A 22,923-nucleotide genomic window follows, 5' to 3' on the forward strand; every position below is an offset into this window, starting at 1 on the left:
ACATTGGGAAAGAGACTGGTGTGGAGCGGGGATGAACAGTGGGGTGGAGGCTGGTGTGGAATGGGGACGGACAGTGGGGTGGAGGCTGGTGTGGAGTGGGGATGGACAATGGGTGGAGAATCAAGCAGAATGTGATAGTTTTTGGACTGGGGACCAGTGAAAGCGGTCAGTAGCTTACGAGTTCCAGTAGACCCCATGTGGAATCCCCTTGCACTGATCTCCCGAAGGACTGTAATACTTATCTTTTTAATGTTATCCTTATTTTTCTAACTTATACTATGAACATCTATAAGTAATGTAACTTTCTTCCTTTCTTTTCCCTATTATTTCTGCATTTTGTATCTAAGGTCAGTACCTATGTACTTTATACTGAAGATGGTGCCATATGGAGTGACATCGTACACCTTTCACTGTACTCCTGCACCTCCGTAGCTGAGTACATGTGACAATAAAGGATATTCTATTTCTACTGCACTGGAGTGTTCACCTATATTTGTGCTCAAGTCCTGAAATATAATTGGAACTCACAACTTACCAACTTCGATGTTTCAGTGCTACCAACTGAGCCGTGGCTGACAGGGATATTCAGTGAATAAAGAAATAACTTCAGTCGAATTTTTAAAGCTCACTTCGTAATTTTGCAGATAAACCATTCAGCAAAGTTCGGTAACTCTGAACTGATGATTAATTAATTTGAAAGCATAGAATTTATTATGGCATTAAGGTACTTATTGTAACAAACTATTTGAACAAAGCAATTGGATTAAGGAGAAAGGTCCAACCCTTAAAGCCAGGATATCTCTAACCTCTTCCATGTCCATGTAACTTGAATTCATCCTGTGCCCATCAAGGTGCACATTTTGGAAGTCACTTGGGAATTAAAACCATTTCACACTTCCGTCTTTTTTTGTACTTGTTCACTCTCAAGAGACTTCTTTCCTTCTTTTTCCAGTTCCTGTCTTTGATTTTGCCACCTTCTTTTTCCCTCTTGGATAGCCCCTGTTTTGATTCTAAACACAATTCATTACTATTCAACCGCCTTCTTACCATTTTCCCAGATTTGAGTCTTGCTTCAACATCCTCTTCAGTAGCCCAAAATCATAAGTCCCATCCCTAAATGTAGCACTTTTTTGAATAATGGAATTGAATGATTTATTATCACAGACATTTTACAGAGAGGAAAACGGTAAAATACAGTGAGAAGCTTTTCCAATGTTGTCATAATCTGGCACCATTTTGAATAACTTAAGAATAAGGGAATAAAATAGAAAGATTTAGCTTAAAAAGGGTCCATCAATCTTGAGCCAGCTCATCACCATCAATGACACCCACACCACCATTCCTCCTCCACTGCCTTGCCCGCACTGGACCCACCAACAACAGAGTCGTGTCTCTTGCTGCTGGTCCCACCTCGATGTCAACATTATGCCCTTCCACCACCGATTTGCCGCTGCCAACGCCAGACCCAACCGAAGATAATATCACCAATCCTCAGGCGCCATCTTTTGTCACTAGGCCTACCTCACCATTGTCACCTCCGCCAATGTAGCAGCCGCCAATTCTGATGCCAAGTCCTGGAATAAGCAAGGGCTCACTCGAGGTCCATGCTGGGTTTGCTGGAGGTCCGCGAGGGTCCGCCGCATATGCCATCTGAGCTCAAAACATAAGGAAAATAGAAGACAGAAAAAAAAGCAAGGAAAGAGAAAAATAAAGGAAAAGAAAAGCAGTTGGAGTAGATGAGCTCCAGCTCAGAAGCCATAACTTAATGCATATCAAATAGATTTGACAACAGGTGCATAAAAAACACGTGAACAGATGTCATAAAAACTTGGTGAAAGAGATAAGTTTTTAAATATCTTAGAGGAAAGAAAAGGGGAGATTTAAGGAGTGAATTCAACAGCTTCAGATGCTGGCTCACAGCGTTGCAGTGATTAAAATCAGTAAAGCTGAAGAGGCAGGTGTTAAAGGAGCACAGTTAATGGAAGGTTGTGAAACTGGAGATCAGAGATAGAGATGGTTAAGTCCATGGGAGGAGCTGAAAACAACAATGAAATTGTTCTTTAAAACAACTGCAGATGCTGGAAATTTAAAACAAAAACAAAAAGCGCTGGAAAAACTCAGCAGGTCTCACAGCAGCATGTGTCGAGAAAAACAGAGTTAATGTTTTGGGTCCAATGATCCTTTGTCAGAATGAAAAATAGTTGGGATGAGGTGGTATTTATTCTGATGACAGGGTGAGGGGAGTGAATAGAATATACAGAGTAAGTACCCAGACAGAGATACAAAAAATGGATAGGTAAACAAAGAGATCACTGATGATAAGCTAAGAGACAGAGATAGATGCTCTCACTTCCCATTTCTAATGGGGACAAGAATAATGTTAGTTCAAGCTTCATGCATATACTTTTCTCAGAGGGCAGCTGACTATATACAGAGAAACCTCGATTATACGAAGGTAATGGGCGGGTAGTTTTCTTTTGGATAATTGTTTTGATCTTAAACAAAGGACACCATACTGAATATAATTACATTAAAAAGCATGTTTACAGAGTTTTTATTTCATTCAATCGCTAAAACTTGTACAAACACTGCATATTACTTAAAGATTCATGATATTTTTCAAATCAAAGCATTTTTTGTGTAAAGAAAATTCATTGAGGTGGAGGTCAGTTATTATTTTTCAAAGAAAATATCCAGCTGCTGTTGCTTGAGGTGCTACTGTCTCTTTTTATTGTGAACAATAACATTTGACAAAGATGCATCAACTTAACGGCATCGACTTCATCTTGAGGTTCATACCACTCCATGAAAAGTCACAAATTGTTGATAGCTTTGTTAACAGGGACTGGAGGAAGTGTCAGTATCTGATTTTCCTTACTATCCAAGGCACCTGTACTTTCCCACTGTTCTTCCGTGACTACATTGATAATCTGATTATCTCTGAGTGTCTCCATTCCAATGTCATTGTCACAGTTTACCCAAGCATCGATCTCAGCCTCTACAAAGTCTCCTAATCCCAGTTGTCTGCAATTCTCGGTGATGTCAGCGGTTAGCCTTTGAGCTGGACTGATTTGTACCTCTTCACTGTGATGGCTACCAACATGCAAGCCATTGTACCAACACTCTGCGATTGTCGATGGCTTGATGCAGTCCTAAAATTCAGCAACCATGAACAAAGCATCCTTGGCTATGAATGCCTTCATAATTTCCTGCACTCCTTTGTCTTCACCGAGGATGGCCCACAACATGTTACGGCGATAATATTTCTTCATTATTGCGATGATTCCCTGGCTGTAACTTTGAAGTGGTGTTTGGTGGTAAAAACAAGCACTTGACAGCTCCGTCTGGTGACTGTAATTGGCTGCCTTTCATAGTGTGTACCCCTGCATTGTCAACAAGAAGGGCTTGAGTCCAGTGTTTGCTAAATGTAATCTGATGGCAGGTACAAATCAATCCTGAAACCAGGATGAAAAAGTTCAATATGTCATCCACGCCGAATTTTGTGGTTTGTACTTCACGGGAAATGAGTTCTTGTCGCAGTTCTTGAGGCTACGTGGATTAGCATATCGCCCGATGCAGACAAGCGGTAATTTATGGAGCTGGGTTTATCAGTGGTGCTGGAAGAGCACAGCAATTCAGGCAGCATCCGAAGACAGGCAAAATCAACGTTCAGACCCAACCCCTCCAACCGCAACAAGGACAGAACGTCCCTGGTGCTCACCTTCCACCCTACCAACCTTCGCATAAACCAAATCATCCGCCGACATTTCCGCCACCTCCAAACAGACCCCACCACCAGGGATATATTTCCCTCCCCACCCCTCTCCGCCTTCCGCAAAGACCGTTCCCTCCGTGACTACCTGGTCAGGTCCACGCCCCCCTACGACCCACCCACCCATCCTGGCACTTTCCCCTGCCACCGCAGGAACTGTAAAACCTGCGCCCACACCTCCTCCCTCACCTCTATCCAAGGCCCCAAAGGAGCTTTCCACATCCATCAAAGTTTTACCTGCACATCCACTAATATCATCTATTGTATCCGTTGCTCCCGATGCGGTCTCCTCTACATTGGGGAGACTGGGCGCCTCCTAGCAGAGCGCTTTAGGGAACATCTCCGAGACAGCCGCACCAATCAACCAAATCGCCCAGTGGCTCAACATTTCAACTCCCCCTCCCACTCTGCCGAGGATATGGAGGTGCTGGGCCTCCTTCACCGCCGCTCCCTCATCACCAAACGCCTGGAGGAAGAACGCCTCAACTTCCGCCTCGGAACACTTCAACCCCAGGGCATCAATGTGGATTTCAACAGTTTCCTCATTTCCCCTTCCCCCACCTCATCCTAGCTTCTAACCTCCAGCAACTCGATCCCCTGACCTGTCCGGACTTGTCCGACCTGCCCAGCTCCTTTTCCACCTATCCACTCCACCCTCTCCTCCCTGACCTATCACCTTCATCTCCTTCCCCACTGACCTATTGTACTCTATGCCACTCTCTCCCCACCCCACCCTCCTCTAGCTTATCTCTCCACGCTTCAGGCTCTCTGCCTTTATTCCTGATGAAGGGCTTTTGCCCGAAACGTCGATTTTGCCTGTCTTCGGATGCTGCCTGAATTGCTGTGCTCTTCCAGCACCACTGATCCAGAAGCGGTAATTTATGTGTGCCCATGGCATTGACACAAGGGAAAATCGGAATGCAATCCTTTTACACTTTATGTCCCGACACCTGCTTTTCTGCAGGGGATGACAGCGTTTTGTCCAGCAGCACCCTCCAAACAATCCACTTTCATCAGCATTGTGCAATTGCTCAGGTTCATAATTTCCTTCACGGATGATGGATTGTAGTTTCTGTCTGTATCCTCCCACAGTGCTGTCATCCACGGACTTCTGCTCTCGAAGAATGCTGAGTGGCTTAGTGCCGTGACGATGTTTGAAGTGCTGTAACCAGCCCAATGACATGCTGTGATCAGACTCACCGGTGTGGAGTCATTCATAGAAGCGGGCAGCTTTTTCTAGTTTCATCGGGCCAGATACAGGAATCCCCTTTTCACGCTGCTGTGAAAATCACAAAAATACAGCTTGGTCGAGTTGCTCATCTTTCGCTGCCTTCGTGGATTTTCTTTTGAATGCATTTGAAGTGTCACTTTGGTTGATAAGTTTATTAACTGCTGGTCTTGCTTTCCGGATGTTGGACACTGTTGCTATTCCAATGTTGTACTCTTGTACAATCTTTGATGCCTTTTCACCACGATCCAGATGCTATAAAATCTTGCTTTTCTGTCCAAATGTCACTGCTGTCTGATTTCTCTTCACAGACATGGTACGTACATACAACAAACTCGATCACTTATAACAGATACGTACTTGGAATAAAGTCATCGAGGGAATGAAGACACCATTGATTTTGTCATGCATTTAAGTCCTTCATCATGTCAGTCATTTTTATGTGTTACAATTATTTTAACACTGCTACGATTGACCGACTGAGATTATTGCACCAGTGTCATTAACATCTCTTTGATGCAACATTTGCACATCTTCTTTAAGGCAGACAATCCTCATTGAAACAAAAGAAGCGATCGTCGACACCATTGTCGGTAACACTTCTTTGCTGTAACGGTTTTACGGGACCTTCAGATCTTGTTCGGAAAATCCAACTTTTGGATAAATTGATGTTCGGATAATCAAGATTCCTCTGCAAAGGGTCAGTTGACTCCATTTAATTTCTGATGAAGGGCTTATGCCCGAAATGCCAAATCCTCCTGCAGCTTGACCTGCTGTGCCTTTCCAGCGCTCAACTCTAATCTCCAGCATCTGCAGTTCTCACTTTCTCCATTTAATTCCCACTTTGGCAATCTCCACTTTGTGGAACCAGCTCTGAAAAGGTCTGTTCTCAGTGCAAATAAAACCAAAGAACTGCAATGCTGGAAATCAGAAACAAAAACAGAAATTGCAGGTCTGGCAGCATCTGCGGAGACAAAGCAGAGTTAACAATTCAGGTCCTGTGATCCTTCTTTAGAACTTATTATAGCTCGGAAAAGGTTGGTATGTATGCTGAAAATGAGGTGAGGGGAGGGAAGAAGGAGCAAATGATAGGTAAAAGTGAAACCCAGGGAGACAGAGCAACAGTTGGACAGAAAAAGGAATGCGTAATGGTCAGCCTAAGGAAATCAATAATTGCTAATTAGGAACATTAGCAGCTGACAATGGGGTGGTTGTGGTAGCAGCCCATGTAATGACAAGGCCTAGTGTGTGGGCATTGGGGTAAGTACACGGAAGAAGGTGCCCTAAAGTTATTAAACTCAATATTGAGTCCAGAAGGTTGCAGAGTATCCAAAAGGAAAATGAGATGCTGTTTTTCCAGCCTGCGCAGAGCTTCACTGGAGCACTGAAGCAAGCCAGAGACAGAGATGTTGGCCTGGGAACATGGTGGCGTGTTGAAGTGACAGGCAATTGGATGCTCAAGGTGATTTTTGCGGGCAGAATGTAGGTGTTCTGCTAAGTGGTGGCCTGTCTGCTTTTCATTTTCCCAAGACTACTGTCAGTTCAAGCTACATTGTGAGCAGAGAATTGTGATGATACTATGGCTTTAAGAGATGTATTTTGTCCTTTATTTTATGAAGAAAGGTTGAGACAGAGGTAATGAGCACTCTGCTCAAAGCCACAAAAGTAGACAATTTGTGAGACCGTCTTTTTAAATTTGGAACAATAGAAGCAGCCTGAACGGATGGGGTAAAGCTCCCACAGAATGAGAACTTTTAATTTTAGTTTTCAGTAGTTGCTAGCATCCTGCTGAAGAGCCTATGCCTGAAACATCGACTCTCCTGCTCCTTGGATGTTGCCTGACTGCTGTGCTTTTCCAGCGCCACACTTTTCGACTCTGACATCCAGCATCTGCAGTCCTCACATTCCTGATGAAGGGTTTATGCTTGAAAAGTCGATTCTCCTGCTCCTCGGATACTGCCTGACCTGCTGTGCTTTTCCAGCGCCACATTGTTTGTTTATGACTCTATGACCTGGAAGGTGTCTGGGACCTTGGATGGTGAGGCAAAAGGAAGTAAATGGGTACGTACTACACTTTCTGTGATTGGAATTGAAAGAGCATGGAGTTGGGAGATGTTGGGAGTAGAGGGGGAGTGGACTAAGGTATCCCAGAGGAATTATTCCTGCAGAAGGTTGACAAGGAAAGGAAGAGGAATATGTGTCTAGTGGTGGCATCTCGCTGGAAGTTGCAGCAATGGCAGATAATGCTCTTTTGGATGTGGATGCTGGTGGGGTTGTAAGTGAGGACCAGGGGGACTCTATCACTGTTACCGGAGGGAGAAAAAAAGGTGAAAGTTGAAGTACAGGAGATGGGTCAGACACAGCTGAGAGGTCTGTCAACCATTGTAGTGGGAATCCTCAGTTGAAGAAAAAGGTGGACATTTTGGAGGCCTGATTCTGGAAGCTGGCTCAGAACAACTTGGATGGTGAGGCAAAAGGAAGTAAATGGGGCGGCATTGGAGATACTGGGAAAATGGAATAGAGTTTTTCAGGAAGCAGGGTGCCAGGATATAAAGTCAAGGTAACTGCGAGTTGGTGAATATGCAGTAGGATTTGGTGGCCAGCCTATCACCAGAAATGGAAACAGAGATGTTGAGGTAGGGAAGGGAGGAATCAGAGATGGACCAGGTGAAGCTCAGAGCAGAGCGGAAATTAGAAGTGAAATACTTTTTCAATTCTGGAAGAGAGAGGGAAGCAGTACTGATGATGCCATCAACATACCAGGAAGAAAAGGAGTTGTTGACGGGGGTATAAGCATCTCTAATGGTGATGAGCTGGCTCAGGGCTGATAGACTCTCTTCAAACTATACCTTTTTCATTTTTTCTTTAGTCTTAAATTATTCAAAATAGGGGCACTGTTTTGTGGTGACAAATGAAAGCTTATCACTATTTTTTAACTGTATTTTTAACAAAATCAAAATCCATTTAAATTAATGTCCAATAATCCCAGCACACACACACCCCCACCTGTAACCTGGACAGGCAACAGAGATCCTCTCATTTGAAACGCATTTGCCCAAATGGTGTGGTGTGCCTGAATATTCCCAACTCCCACTCACCCGCCTCAGGAGCAAAATCCCAGGTCCATGAGTCAAGCATCAATATCTGGTTGGCCATTAAGAGACAGAGAGTAGAGATGAAGGTTTTGTTCTCCAACTGGTGTGATGTGACAAGTGGTGTTTCCCAGGGATATATTGTGGAGACTTAGCTTTCACCGCGTATACTATTAACTTGGACGCAAATAGTTTTAGGTCTCATTTTGATTTGTTGCCATGGTCTCCAAAACTTATGTGTGACATTATAACCTTTCTAAGTGTCAGCCGAAAAGTTCAATTATGGGTATGGATGTGCAGTTGTGGAATATCTGAGAGCTGTTGTCAGTGCTTCCTCTGTTCCTTCACTGATGTTACACAGTAGTTGATGCACACTGACAATATTTTAGTACATAAGTAGTCATGAATCTATGATCATATATTTAATTACTGTCATCTATACTTACCTTTGGCCCTATTCTTCAGACAATAAATCTTTTGCCTGTACCATTAAGCAATAGAATCTAACTGAGTACACTGCCTTTCAAATATGGCCTCAATAAGGCTTACCTAAATCTAAAATAATATCTTCTTCAATTGCACCTCTTTTGGAAACCATGAATCACTAAAATCCATGTGTTGTAGGTAGACCCACTGTTAGAGAGGGTGTTAAGCAAAAACACTGAAGGAGTAGTGATATATTTCCAAGTTAAGATGGCGAGTGACCTGGTGTGCAACTTGCAGGTGGTGGTATTTCCATGTATCTCCTGCTCTTGACTTTCTAAATGGATATGGTCATGGCCTTGGAAGCTGCTGTCTAATGATCTTTGGTAAATTTCTGCATGTGGATGTTATGCCAGTCAAGTGGACTTTAGCCTGCTTGGATGGTGCCAAGCTTCCTTTGAGTGTTGTTGGAGCTGCACTCATCTAGACAAGTGAGTGTATTCCATCACATTCTTGACTTTTGCCTTGTAGCTGAAGGACAGACTTTGGGGAGCCAGGAGATGGGTTACTCAGTCCAAGATTTCTTGCCTCTTACCTGTTCTTGTAGCCACTGTATTTGGCTAGTTCCTGTTCAGTTTCTGGTCAATGATAACCCTTCTAGGATGTTGATAGTGTGGGATTCAATGATGGTAATGTAATTGAATGTCAAGGGCCAAAAGTTAGATTGTCCCTAATTGGTGATAGTCATTGCCTGACTTTTGTGTGGCAAGAATGTTACTTTCCAGTTTTCAAAACAAGCCTAGATATTGTCCAGGGTTTGCTGCATTTGAACACAGACTGCTTCAGTTTCTGACGAGTCATGAATTGTGCTGAACATTGTGCAATCATTGGTGAACATCTCCACTTCTCACCCTATGATGGAGGGAAGGTCATTGATGCAGCAGCTAAAGATAGTTGGGCCTAGGACACTATCCTGAAGAACTCCAACAGAGATGTCCTGGAGCTGAGATGACCTCAATAACCAAAATCTTCTTTCTTTGTTTCAGGTATGACTTCAATCAGCAGAGAGTTTTCCCACAATTCCTATTGGTACCATATTCAGTCAAATGAGGCATTGATGTCAAGGGCAGGTACTCTGTACTCACCTAATACAGGAATTACTGATAAGAAAATTAAGGAATATTGTTGAGTGGAAAGATATATCAGAATAGACAGGTAATAATGAAGAGAAAAATGAAAAGGAATATGGTCAGACAAGATGAAGACAAGGAAAAGAAAAATAGGGTCTGTAAATTACTGAAAAACAGAGTAGATTTTGTACTTTATAGTGATGTCTTCTTGGAATGGAAACTGTTTCACTTTCCAGTTAGGCCATCTAGCCTGCACCGCAAAAAAACTGTGCACAAAAGAAATTAATCTTATTGTCTGGCTTTTTGTTCTATATTCATCCTGGGTGATGTATGCAATTCTTCATCTGTCCACCCCCACCCACCAGTCCCCATTTCCCTTTCAATGATTGTATTATAATGTGCTTTATCTCATAAGTATTCAATAATGCTCCAGAAAGATTTAACAGCTGAAGCTCTCACTACAAAATTACATCCTACCAAAACTCTTTAGAGAAATCAGCTATTTAATATCTCCTTGATGGACAGGGGTAATTTCAAAGGACCTCTTGCCTTTCTCCCAGAGGCCAAGTGACTCTTAAACACAATACAAGTAATACTCTTTGAGCTGAGCAAAGTTGGTATGAGTAAGTATTACAAACTTATACAATATATATCAAAATTTTGGAATACAGATGCTGATACTAGTCTCTCAGATGGTGAAGTTTCCCTTGCACCTATTACACTTTATGGTCGATGCTTGTACATGTTTCAGAATGTTGTCAACAAGGAATAATGTCTTTACACAACCAAATGAAGAATTGTACTTCTTTTGTTCACCCCCGAAAGGCAATAGTATGAAGTCTGTTCATTCTGATCAGAGCTGCCACGACTATGCTTTTTATGAAATATGAACAAAAGAGAACTCCCATCGCATTAAATTGAGGCTAGCTGGCTGCAAGTGAAAGAAAGAAGCAGCTTGTGGAGCCAGGCAAAAGTGAGAACTGCAGATGCTGGAAACAGAGTTTAGATTAGAGTGGTGCTGGAAAAGCACAGCAGCTCAGGCAGCATCCGAGGATCAGGAAAATCGACGTTTTCGGCAAAAGCGCTTCGTCAGGACTGGAGGCAGGGAGCCTCCAGAGTAGAGAGATCCACCCAGCACCACTCTAATCTAGCCTGGGCTGACACAATATGGATGGCCTGATCAAGATATAGCCTAGAAAAAGGCAGATCCTGGCACGCACATTCATTCTCCATTTAGTTAACCATCTGCTGTTTCACAAAAGTCTGACAGGCATTAGTCCTTAACTAGATTTGAACTTCCAGACCAGTCAGGAAGGTTACTCTAACACTGGAACTGACTTCTTTTACCTTGTCCATAACTGTAGTTACATTCAAAAGGCAGTCATATTTTAAAATATATCAGTTAAGAAACTAGAGGGATGATGTTCAAAAGGTATTTTTGGCTTTTTCTTGCGTTGGCTCTAGTTAAATTATTCTATGTTCAATGTGGAAGGGCATTTATATTCTGGAAACAAAGATCTACAAAATCTTCAAACATTGGAGAAACATACAAACATAAAGAGAAAGGTATAATTATATCAATGTTTCATATCAACTTTGCTCAGCTCAAAGAGTATTACTGGATCCACGGTGGCGCAGTGGTTAGCACTGCTGCCTTCACAGCGCCAGAGACCCGGGTTCAATTCCCGACTCAGGCGACTGACTGTGTGGAGTTTGCACATTCTCCCCGTGTCTGCGTGGGTTTCCTCCGGGTGCTCCGGTTTCCTCCCACAGTCACAAAGATGTGTGGGTTAGGTGAATTGGCCATGCTAAATTGCCCGTAGTGTTAGGCTAAAAGGGGTAAATGTAGGGGTATGGGTGGGTTGCGTTTCGGCGGGTCGGTGTGGACTTGTTGGGCCGAAGGGCCTGTTTACACACTGTAAGTAATCTAATCTAATCTAATCTAATCTAATCTAATTAACTCTATTCTCTCTCCAGACGCTGCCAGACATGCTGTATTTCTATAGCACTTCCTGGGCTTGTTTCAGATTGCCAGCATCTGTAATATTCAGCGTTTAATAAACTACCTTTTTGTGAGAATGAAACAAATCTGAAATGAAACCTGATTCTTCTCCTGCATGGGCTCCATCTATGCCTGCCTCTTCGTAAGACACATGGAACAGTCCCTCTTCCGCAGTTATACCAGCACCAGCCCCCACCTTTTCCTCCGCTACATTGATGACTGCATCGGCACCACATTGTGCTACCACGAACAGTTCATCAGCTTCACCGATACGTTCCACTCTGACCTCAAGTTCACATGGACCATCTTCAACACCTCCTTTCCCTCCCTGGACCTCTCTATCTCTGTCTCTGGTGACCGACTCAACACGGACATCTATTTCAAACCCTCCAACTTCCACAGCTACCTTGACTGCACCTTCTCCCAACCCCCTGCCCTGCAAAAACACTATCCCTTACTCCTAATTCCTCTGCCTTCACCCCATCTGCTCCCAGGAGGAGCAATTCTACTTCAGGACATCCCAGCTGTCCTCCTATTTCAAGGATCACGGTTTCCCCTCCCACGTGATCAACAATGCTTTCCAGCGTACCTCATCCACAACCCCCACTCTGCCATCAAACTCCAGTCCTCCAACTGCAACAAGGATAGAACCCCTCTGGTCCTCATCTTCCACCACATGAATCTCTGGATACAGCGCATCATCCTCTGCCATTTCCACCACCAACAGTCAGACCCCTCCACCAAAGATATATTTCTCTCTCCACTCATATTTGCCTTCTACAGAGACTATTCCCTCCGCGACCCCTCGCTAGGTCCACACTCCCCACCAACACACTCTCCACACCCGGCACCTTCTCTTGCTGCCACACGAGGTATAAAACCTGTGCCCAAACCTCTCCCCTCATCTCCATCCAAGGCTCTAAAGGATTATTTCAAATCTGGCAGAGATTTTCCTGCACATCCACCCACCTCAACCACTGCATCCATTACTCTCGATGTGGTCTCCTGTACATCAGGGAGACAGGACACCAACTTGCAGAGTGCTTCAGGAAACATCTCTGCATTGCATGCACCAAACAACCCCACCACTCTGGCCAACCACTTCAACTCCCCCTAGCACTCCCCCAAGGATATGCAAGTACTGGGCCTCTTCCACTGCTAAATCTAAGCCACGTGTCATCTGGAGTGCCTCATCTTACACCTCAGGATGCCCCAACACATGGCATCAACATTGACTTCATCAGTTTCCAAATCTCCCTTCCTCCCACCTCCTCCCAGATTCAACCCTCCAATTCAGCATCACCCTCCTGACTTATCATACCTGCCAACCTATCCGCTACACCCTCCCCATCGACCTATCACAATTATGTCCCATCTACATCTGCCTATCGCCTTCCCACCTACCTTCCCCCCAACCCCACACCTACCTTCCATTTATCTCTCAGCCCCCTTCCCCATCCACATTCCTGATGATGGGCTTATGCCCAAAACACTACTTTCCTGCTCCTCGGATGCTGCCTGACCTGCTGTGCTTTTCCAACGCCACACTTTTCGACTCTGACTCTAGCATCTGCAGTCCTCACCTTCCCCTAAACTGACCTCACACTATTAGTGGTCCCTGGCCATTGGCATTTCTGCATGTAAAAAAACTCAGAATGATAAACATGACATCAGGTGTCTTGCTAGGCACATAACTTAAATCATGTGTTTTCTTCAACATGATGTATTCTGTGCATTGTCCAAGTGATTTTCTGACCTGTTAAAACAATTTGTTTTTAAATCCAAACTCTCAAATAATAATAATGTATCAAATTTGCACGGTGCAAGTTACACCTAATAAAGCCAATTATTCTTTATTTTTGAGAAGGTAACCAACTTAAAAGTTGATAAATCTCCAGACCCGTTATATCAGTATTAGTAAAAATATCACATTTGTAAAGAATGTGACAACAGGATGCTTAAAAAATATCAATGATATTACATGAAGTCAACATGGATTTTATAAAAAGTAAGTTGTATTTGACAAATTTATGCCTTTTTTGAGGATATAACGAGCAGAATCCATGAGGGAAAACCAGTGGATGTGATGTATTTGGATTTTCACATGAGACATTACCTTGCAGAATGAAAGCTCTAGGGTTCAGTCATAAAATAATAGCATGTCTTGAGAATTGGTTAGCAGATGGGAAACAGAGAGTAGGAATAAATGGTTCATTTTTGGAATGGAAGACAATAGCAAAAGGCATATCATAGGGATCAATGTATGGGGACCAGTCATTCACAATTCAGTATATATCACCAATTTGGATGAGGGAATTGAAAGTACTATTTCCAAATTTGCCTACAAAACAAGACCAGGTTGGATTGAGAATGGTGAGGAGGATGGAATGGGACTTCAGTGTGATTTAGATCAATTCAGTTAGCAGACAAATACATGGCAGATGCTGTATGACATTGATAAATGTGAAATTATTTATGGAAGAGTATTATTTAAAGGCTGCATTTGCTGACATTGAGGAGCATGTGCAGCTTTTGCTGGGGAGACACTTATGTATGCGCTGGTGAATGAGATTTACTGAAGTATCTGCATATGCATTTTTGTCACGGCTGGCTGTCAATTTGAAAAAAAGTTGGATCCTCAAGTGCTTTCTATGACTCGAGACTTTAACTTGTTTTGCATTGTCTGCAACTTTTCAGTTTATACACACTTTCAGACTTCAGTTATATCATTTTTTTTGAATATTTAGTTTTAACTATATTCATCTTTAAATATTTGCCAGGAGGGAAGAGATTGAAGGGGTTGGGGGCAGCAAGACTTTGGGGAAGGAGGAGATGTGGGAGGGGGGCCATTCTCCTCCTCGCCTTGGAGACTCATTCCCCACTCCTCACCTCATTCCCCACAGCCCAATCCATTCTTTCTCTCGAGAGCTTGAAATGAGAATGGGACATGGTGCTGGTTTTGGGGGATTTTGGGCAGGTGGGTTCAGAGAATGGAGAGAGCTGGGGGGAGGTGTACTTGGGTCGTGAGTGGATGGACAATTGGTCTGCGGAATCTCTTCCTCCCCCACTCTGGTCAATTCTCTCCCCAACTCCCCACTCCCAAGCATACTGCATCCATTCTCTCTCCTCTAGTCCCATTCGATTTATGTTTTAGTCTCACACCTTTCCTGTGTATAAGTGCAGTACAGACTTTCACATGCGGCACAATGATGTACAGGGTTTGGAAATGTATACGCAGTCACCCCAAAGTTTCATTGTGAGCAAACACTGCCTTACTTCAATTGTGATCAGTGGGGGAGCAATTCAGGAGTAGTGACCATAATACTGTGAGTTTTAAGATATTCATGGATTGGGATAATAAAAGTCTTTGGGTAAAGGTGTTAAATTGGGGGAAGGTGAACTACAACAACATTAGGCAGAAATTGGAGAGTTTTGATTGGAGGCAGCTTTTTGAGGGTAAATCTATATCGGACGTAAATCTATATCTATTTCAAATGGCAGAGTTCATAAGAGCTCAGGAGCAGCGCGTTCCTGTGAGAATGAAGGATAGGTATGGCAAATTGCATGAACCTTGGATGACCAGGGATGTTATGACCTTGGTCAGGAAGAAAAGGGAAGCATGTGTAAAGACTGGGAGAATACGAACTGATGAAGCCCTTGAAGTATATAAGGAAAGTAGGTAAGAACTTAAAAAAGGAATTGAATGGGTTAAGATGGTCATGAAAAGTTGTTAGCAACCATGACTAAGGAGAATCTCAAGGCTTTTTATACATATATAAAAAGCAAAAGGGTAGCCAGGAAAAGGGTTGGCCCACTCAAGGATAAATGAGGGAATCTGTGTGTGGAGCCAACCGCAACAAGGACAGAACCCTCCCAGCCCTCACCTTCCACCCCACTAATCTCCGTATACATCACATCATCCGCCGACATTTCCACCACCTACAAATGGACCCCACCACCAGAGATATATTTCCCTCCCCACCCCTATCCGCTTTCCGCAAAGACCGTTCCCTCCGCGACCACCTGGTCAGGTCCACGCCCCTAACAATGCACCATACCCTCCTGGCACCTTCCCCTGCCACTCCAGGAATTGCAAAACTTGTGCCCATACCTCCCCCCTTACCTTTGTCCAAGGCCCCAAAGAAACCTTCCACATCTATCAAAGTTTCACCTGCACTTCCACACGTCATTTATTGTTTCCATTGTTCCCTATGCGGTCTCCTCTACATTGGGGAGACTAGATGCCTTCGCGCAGAGCACTTTAGAGAACATCTCCGGGACACCCGCACCAACCAACCACACCGCCCAGTGGCTGAACATTTCAACTCCCCCTCCCTCTCTGCCAAGGACATGCAGGTCCTGGGCCTCCTCCATCGTTACTCTCTCACCACCCGATGCCTGGAGGAAGAACGCGTTATCTTCCGCCTTGGAACCCTTCAACCCCAGGGCATCAATTCACCAGTTTCTTCATTTCCCCTCCCCCCACCTTACCCCAGTTCAGCCTTCCAGCTCAGCACCGCCCTCATGATCTGTCCCAACTGCCAACCTTCCTTCCCACCTATCCGCTCTATCCTCCTCTCCGATCTATCACCTTTACCCCCACCTCCATCCACCTATTGCACTCTCAGATACCTTCTCCCTAGCCCCACCCCCCTCCAATGTATCTCTCCACCCCTGAGGCTCCCACCCTCATTCCCGATGAAGGGCTCCAACCTGAAATGTCAACTTTCCTGCTCCTCGGGTGGAATCTATCCTGTTCGTGGTCTCCTTAAATGATTTGGAGGAAAAAGTACTTGTCTCATTAGAAAGTTTGCAGACGATACAAAGGTTGATGGAGTTGTGAACAGTGAGGAGGATTATCAGAGGATCCAGCAGGATATACATCAGTCGGCAGCATGGGCACAAAAATGGCAGATGGAATTTAATCCAGACAAATGTGAGGTGATGCGTTCTGCAAGATCAAGTACAGGTGGAAATTATAGAGTGAATGGCAGAATCCTTAGGAGTATTGATATGCAGAGGAATCTGAGTATGCAGGTCCACAGATCATTGAAGGTGGCTGCGCAGGTAGATAAGATAGTAAGAAATGTTTATGGCATGCTTTCCTTCATTGGAAGTGGCATTGAGCATAAGAATAGATAAGTTATGCTGCAGCTTTATAGAACTTTATTTAGACCACACTTGGAATACAGCTTACAATTCTGGTCACTACACTACCAGAAGGATGTGGATGTTTTGGAGATGGTACAGAAAAGGTTTATCAGGATGTTGCCTGATATGGGGTATTATTGCTATGAAGAAATGTTGGATAGAGTGAATTTGTTTTCATTGGAATGCAGGAGGTTGGGAGGTGATTTAATAAAATTTATAAGATTGTGAATGGCAGAGATAGAGTAGCAAGTATGAGGCTTTTTTCCCAGGATGGAGGGATCAATTACTAGGGGTCACAGGTTCAAGGTGCAGGGAAGGAAATTTAAAAGAGATGTGGAAGGCATATTTTCCAGAAAAACGGTGGTGAGTGCCTGGAATGCATTTTCAGAGGAGATGGTGGAAGCAGACATGATTTCAGCATTCAAGAAGCACCTGGATGAATACGTGGATAGGAAGGGAATAGAGGAATACAGGTCCTGTAAGTTTTTGTACGGAAGGGCAAAATGTGTCAGTTTGCAGATCTGGAGGGCCGAAGGGTCTGTTCCAGTGCTGCACTGTTCTTTATTCTTGATGGATCGGCAAATGTTGACGTACAAAGAGATTCTGGTGTGCTTGAACACCAATAACTGAAAACAAAGGAGGCTTAGTCAGCGATTAGAAAGGCAAATGGTATATTGGCCTTCATTACAAAAGGTTTATATATAGGAGCAAGAAAGTCATAATGTAGCTGAATAGGGCCTTGATGAGACCAAATATAGGGTTTTACATGCAGTCTTATACATGCCAGAGAGGGAGTGCAGCAAATGTTCACCAGACTGATTCCTGGGATGGCAGGTCCATTCATTGAGGAGATTCCATCCACAGGAATGAAATAGCTAGAGTATAGAAGATTGAGAGGAGATCTTATAGAAAAGTAGAAAATCTGACAGGGCCAGACAGATTGGATGCAGGGATTATCCTTGTGTACTCAAATAAGAAGGGAGTGTCTTGGAGTGTTCCACAAGAAACTCTATTAGTACTTCTACCATTCATTACGTTTATTAAAGGCTTGTTTAACAGCACAAAGAAGCCATATATTCAACTTTGCTAATGGCACAGTGTTCCATGAACATTGCCTTGATGAAACAGAGTCCACTTGCCAACCAATCAGCACCCTTTTCCCAAGCAGTATAAATACATCGCTTTCTTTGATGACTGCAAGGCAAAAAGCTTTCACATTATTTCTCTTTTTTCAGTGACACAAAGATTCTAGACCGGAGCATAACATTCATTATAGACATTGACAGATTAGCTGAGTCGAACAGATGAATTTCAAGAAGGTTGTCCATTTCATATAAAATCAGTAAAATCCCAATAGCTGCTGACTCACTAGCATATGTATGATACAATGTCAAGATCTACCCTAAATTAGGCATGGTTTCTAGCATGGATTTTGCTGTGAGTGGCATAGGAATAGCTTTCACTGTCCAACTTGCATATGGTTACCCAGGAACATTTCACAGACCTGTCAATGCAGCCCTCCAATTGGAGAGGCACTCTTGGAGGGGAGTATGCTGACCTTTAAGGGATGGAAGCCCCAATGCCAGACCTTTAATTGTCTGATGATCATAGCATTACGTGGGGTTTCTGAAAGTACTGCAACAGGATTATTTAGCTAAAGGATGGTTCAGACCATGATGTGTATAGAAAGTAACAAAAAACACAGAAACATAAATTCCATTTAAATTACTGTAAATGAAATTAAATAAAGATTGAGACATAAATGTGCATTTTAGGGAAAACTATAAAGGAGAGAAACAGAGGAAATCTTTCAAAATTACTGAAATTTAAATACATTTTCTTTTAAGGGAAAGCTAATATTGTAAAACTAATATTTCAGAGATAGAGAAGTTGTTCAAAGTTAATTATCACTTCTGTTGCTATTAAAAACTCAATAACTCCTGACTATACAAGCCCTAACTTTAAAAAAAAAGCTGAAGTTCACATCATTACCACAATCGCCATGCAGATTCTATCTGTGAAGACTGTAATCAGAAACTATGGAAGAGCAGATATCATTGACGGCAAGTTTTTTTATTCTTTCGTGGGATGAAGGTGCCACTGGCTAGGCCAGCATTTATTATCCATCCCTGCCCGGAGGCAGTTCAGAGTCAACCACAATGCTGTTGGTCTGAAGTCACATGTAGGCCAGACCGGGTAAAGATGGCAGTTTCCTTCCCTAAAAGACATTAGTGAGCAGGAAGGGTTTTTCCTGACAATTGACAATGGCTTCATGGATAACAATAGAATCGAATTCCAAATATTTATTGAATACATATTCTACCATCTGTCATGGCAGGACTTTAACTTAGATCCCCATACTATTATTCAGGTCTCTGAATTAATGGTCCAGCGGCAATATCACTAGCCCAGTCCCTCTTCTCAAGGATGTACTGGGTTTATATGTTGAGAGTGTATTGCTGGAAAAGCACAGCAGGTCAGGCAGCACCCGAAGAGCAGGAAAATCGATGTTTCGGGGCGGAGCCCTTCGTCAGGAATGAGACTGAGGAAGGAGATGTGGCTGTGGTAGCAAGTCTGCTTGAGGACGTGGCTGAAGAGCATTGGGGCAGAGAAGAGGACTTGGGGAGTACAGTGAGAGAGGGACTCACTGAGATTTTTCTAGATAGAGGAGGAGAACTTCTTTAAGGTAGCCATCCTTAGAAGAGGCTTCGCAGTAAGGATGAAATTAACTAGAAGATAATGAAGTCTGTAGATGCTGGAGATCAGCGTTGAGAGTGTGTTGCTGGAAAAGCACAGCAGGTCAGACAGCTTCCGTGGAACAGGAAAATCGATGTTTCGGGCTGGAGCCCTTCATCAGGAATCATAAGTTGAGATATAAGGCTTAAATAAAATCTCCAATTACACTCTTAAAGTGCACTAACTCTATTTGAATAGCAACCCAATATTTTGGCTTTGGAACATTTGCTTATTTTAACTAGTTATTCTGCAAATTTCCCATATAAAAAAAGTATATCCCTGATGAAGGGCTCCGGCCCAAAACGTCGATTTTCCTGCTCCGCAGATGCTGCCTGACCTGCTGTGCTTTTCCAGCAACACACTCTCAACTCTGATCTCCACCATCTGCAGACCTCACTGTCCCCTGTACTGGGTTTATATATTTATCCATATCCATATTTATCCATTAGTGGGCGGCACGGTGGCACAGTGGTTAGCACTGCTGCCTCACAGTGCCTGAGACACGAGTTCAATTCCCGCTTCAGGCGACTGACTGTGTGGAGTTTGCACATTCTCCCCGTGCCTGCGTGGGTTTCCTCCGGGTGCTCCGGTTTCCTCCCACAGTCCAAAAGATGTGCAGGTCAGGTGAATTGACCATGTTAAATTGTCCATAGTGTTAGGTAATGGGTAAATGTAGGGGAATGAGTGGGTTGCGCTTCGGCGGGTCGGTGTGGACTTGTTGGGCCGAAGGGCCTGTTTCCACACTGTAATGTAATCTAGTAATCTAGTAATCTAATCTAGTAATCTAGTAAAAGTCTAATCTAGTATTCAGATGCCAGAGGATGCTACACGTTTCACTCTGCAAAATCTAGACCATTGTGATGTGAACTTTGTCCCCTGAGAACTAAGAGAAGATAATTGAATTATTATAGGACTTTTATTGGCAGCAGAGAGGAGACTTTTATCTGGGCTCAATGTCAATTCCAGTTCCCATTGATGACAGACTAGATTGGGAAAAATATCATACAAGATGTGTTCATGTCAAAAATTTCCAGAAAAATCAAACAAATTTGTGATAATAAACTTCAAATACAGTTGTAAAAATTGAGATTGAAGGTTAGGGTTACTGGGAAAATTTAGCTTAAATAGCAGAAACTTTGCAATCTGGACTTCCAGTTGGATTCTTTAATCTTCTGCGATAACATTAAGGGACATACGTCAAAAACTTAGATGTTACAGCAGAAATGACCATTTATTTAATTTAAGGTATTGCCTTGATTTAACTCTGAAATTAGGATGGGAAATAAAGGGAGCCCTAGAGAAATTTGATTTAAATGGAATGTGACGTTTGCTGTCCAGCTGCAGCTGGGGTTGTGCTGTTTTGGACAACTTGGCAGGAATCTCTGGCTTAGCACTTTCCCTTTTTTGATAACTTTCTTCTTATTTATCCCATGGATGATATTCACATGATTGATCACTTCTTCTGATGTTGGCTGCAGACCGATCATACTTGCAACATTTTGCTATGACCCAAAATTGACATTACTCCAGAGTCATAGAGTCATAGAGATGTACGGCACGGAAACAGACCCTTCAGTTCAACCCGTCCATGCCGACCAAACATCCCAACCCAATATAGTCCCACCTGCCAGCACCCGGGCCATATCCCTCCAAACCCTTCCTATTCATATACCCATCCAAATGCCTCTTAAATGTTGCAATTGTACCAGCCTCCACCACATCTTCTGGCAGCTCATTCCATACACGTACCACTCTCTGCGTGAAAAAGTTGCCGCGTAGGTCTCTTTTATATCTTTCCCCTCTCACCCTAAACCTATGCCCTCTAGTTCTGGACTCCCGTACCCCAGGGAAAAGACTTGGTCTATTTGCCCTATCCATGCCCTCATAATTTTTAAACCTCTATAAGGTCACCCCTCAGCCTCCGACGCTCCAGGGGAAACAGCCCCAGCCTGTTCAGCCTCTTTCTGTAGCTCAGATCCTCCAACCCTGGCAACACCCTTGTAAATATTTTCTGAACCCTTTCAAGTTTCACAACATCTTTCGATAGGAAGGAGACCAGAATTGCACGCAATATTCCAACAGTGGCTTAACCAATGTCCTGTACAGCCGCAACATGACTCCCAACTCCTGTGCTCAATCATTTCCTCTAATAAAATCTCAAGGCTTTTTATACATTCCTGGGTTGTGGACATCACAGGCTAGACTTGCATTTATTTCCCATCCTCAGTTGCCCTTGAGAAAGTGGTGTTGAGCTGCTACCTTAAATTGTTGCAATCCAATTGGTACAGATAAATTCATAAAGCCATTAATTTGGAATTTCTAGGATTTTGACCCAGCAACACTGAAGACACTGATATTATTTCCAAATCAGGATGGTGTGTGACTTGGAAGTGGTGGTGTTGTCGTGTATCTGCTGCCTCTGGCGTTCTAGATGGTAGTTGTTGTGTATTTGGAAGGTGAGGTGTAAGGACCCATGGAGAGTTTCTGAAGTGCATCTTGTAGATGGTATACACTAATGCTATTGAGCATCATCGTGAAGGGAATGAATGTTTTTGAGTATGGTGACAGATATGCAGACTGCTTTTATGGTGTCTAGCTTCTTGAGTGGTTTTGGAACTGTGCTTACTCAGACAAGCGGGGAATATTGCAATTAGTGAGCAAGGTATTTTGATTTAATGTTTTTAGTTATTTTCTTGGAAGCAATCCTAACTTCAACCTATTCAGTAAGGAAATTTCTAAATTTAGCTCCTATGACTTTCCCTCATTACAGAAAAATATATTCCTTGCATATTTGGTATTTGAAACTGACACAAGTTGATTGATGAAATGGCTGTTCTGGGAATTCTGCCAGCTCCTTTGTCCAGTTAGTCAAACTCCAAATTAAAAATTGGTGGCTCCCTGTAAAGGTTTAGCAGTCATTGAAGATCTAGTGAATATGTAAATTCCATGTTTGCAGAATTCACACAACACTTTCTGTATATGGGAAATTTGCAGAATAACTAGTTAAAATAAGCGAATGATCCAAAGCCAAAAAGTTAAATGATACTGTGTTGCCATTCAACTAGAGTTAGTGCACATTGGAAATGTAACTGGAGGTTTTATTTAAGCCTTATATCCCAACTTCTGAAGAGAAGCGGAGAAACCAGGGTGGAGAAAAATGCTCAAAATAATGTTCTGCTTTAGGAGGAGATGTATTTTTTTCATTGCTATATATTGTTAAAAGGAGAAATCAATAGGAGTCATAGTATCATGCAGTTACTAAGAACATCAAATGAGACAGTTATTAACTCAAGAACATCTTTATCTGAATTTTGGTTCCTCAATATAATGTTCCGGAAAATTGTCTTAATTGCATTCCATCGACTCATCCTCCAAAAACTTTGTCAATT

General features: G+C 43.0%; 1 long non-coding RNA gene across 1 annotated transcript in view; it reads right to left on the minus strand.

The window, feature by feature from the left end:
- Positions 1–5,710: 5,710 nt before the first annotated feature.
- Positions 5,711–22,923, minus strand: part of LOC148146978 (uncharacterized) — a 60,323-nt gene continuing 43,110 nt past the window's right edge. Inside the window, exon 4 of the long non-coding RNA XR_015760028.1 lies at positions 5,711–5,964. This is a non-coding gene — a long non-coding RNA (uncharacterized LOC148146978). The remainder of the gene's footprint in view (positions 5,965–22,923) is intronic.

This window comes from Chiloscyllium plagiosum, unplaced genomic scaffold (assembly GCF_037043375.1).
Source record: "Chiloscyllium plagiosum isolate Xiang-an unplaced genomic scaffold, Cpla_swu_hap1 HiC_scaffold_18, whole genome shotgun sequence".
NCBI classification, from domain to species: domain Eukaryota; kingdom Metazoa; phylum Chordata; class Chondrichthyes; order Orectolobiformes; family Hemiscylliidae; genus Chiloscyllium; species Chiloscyllium plagiosum.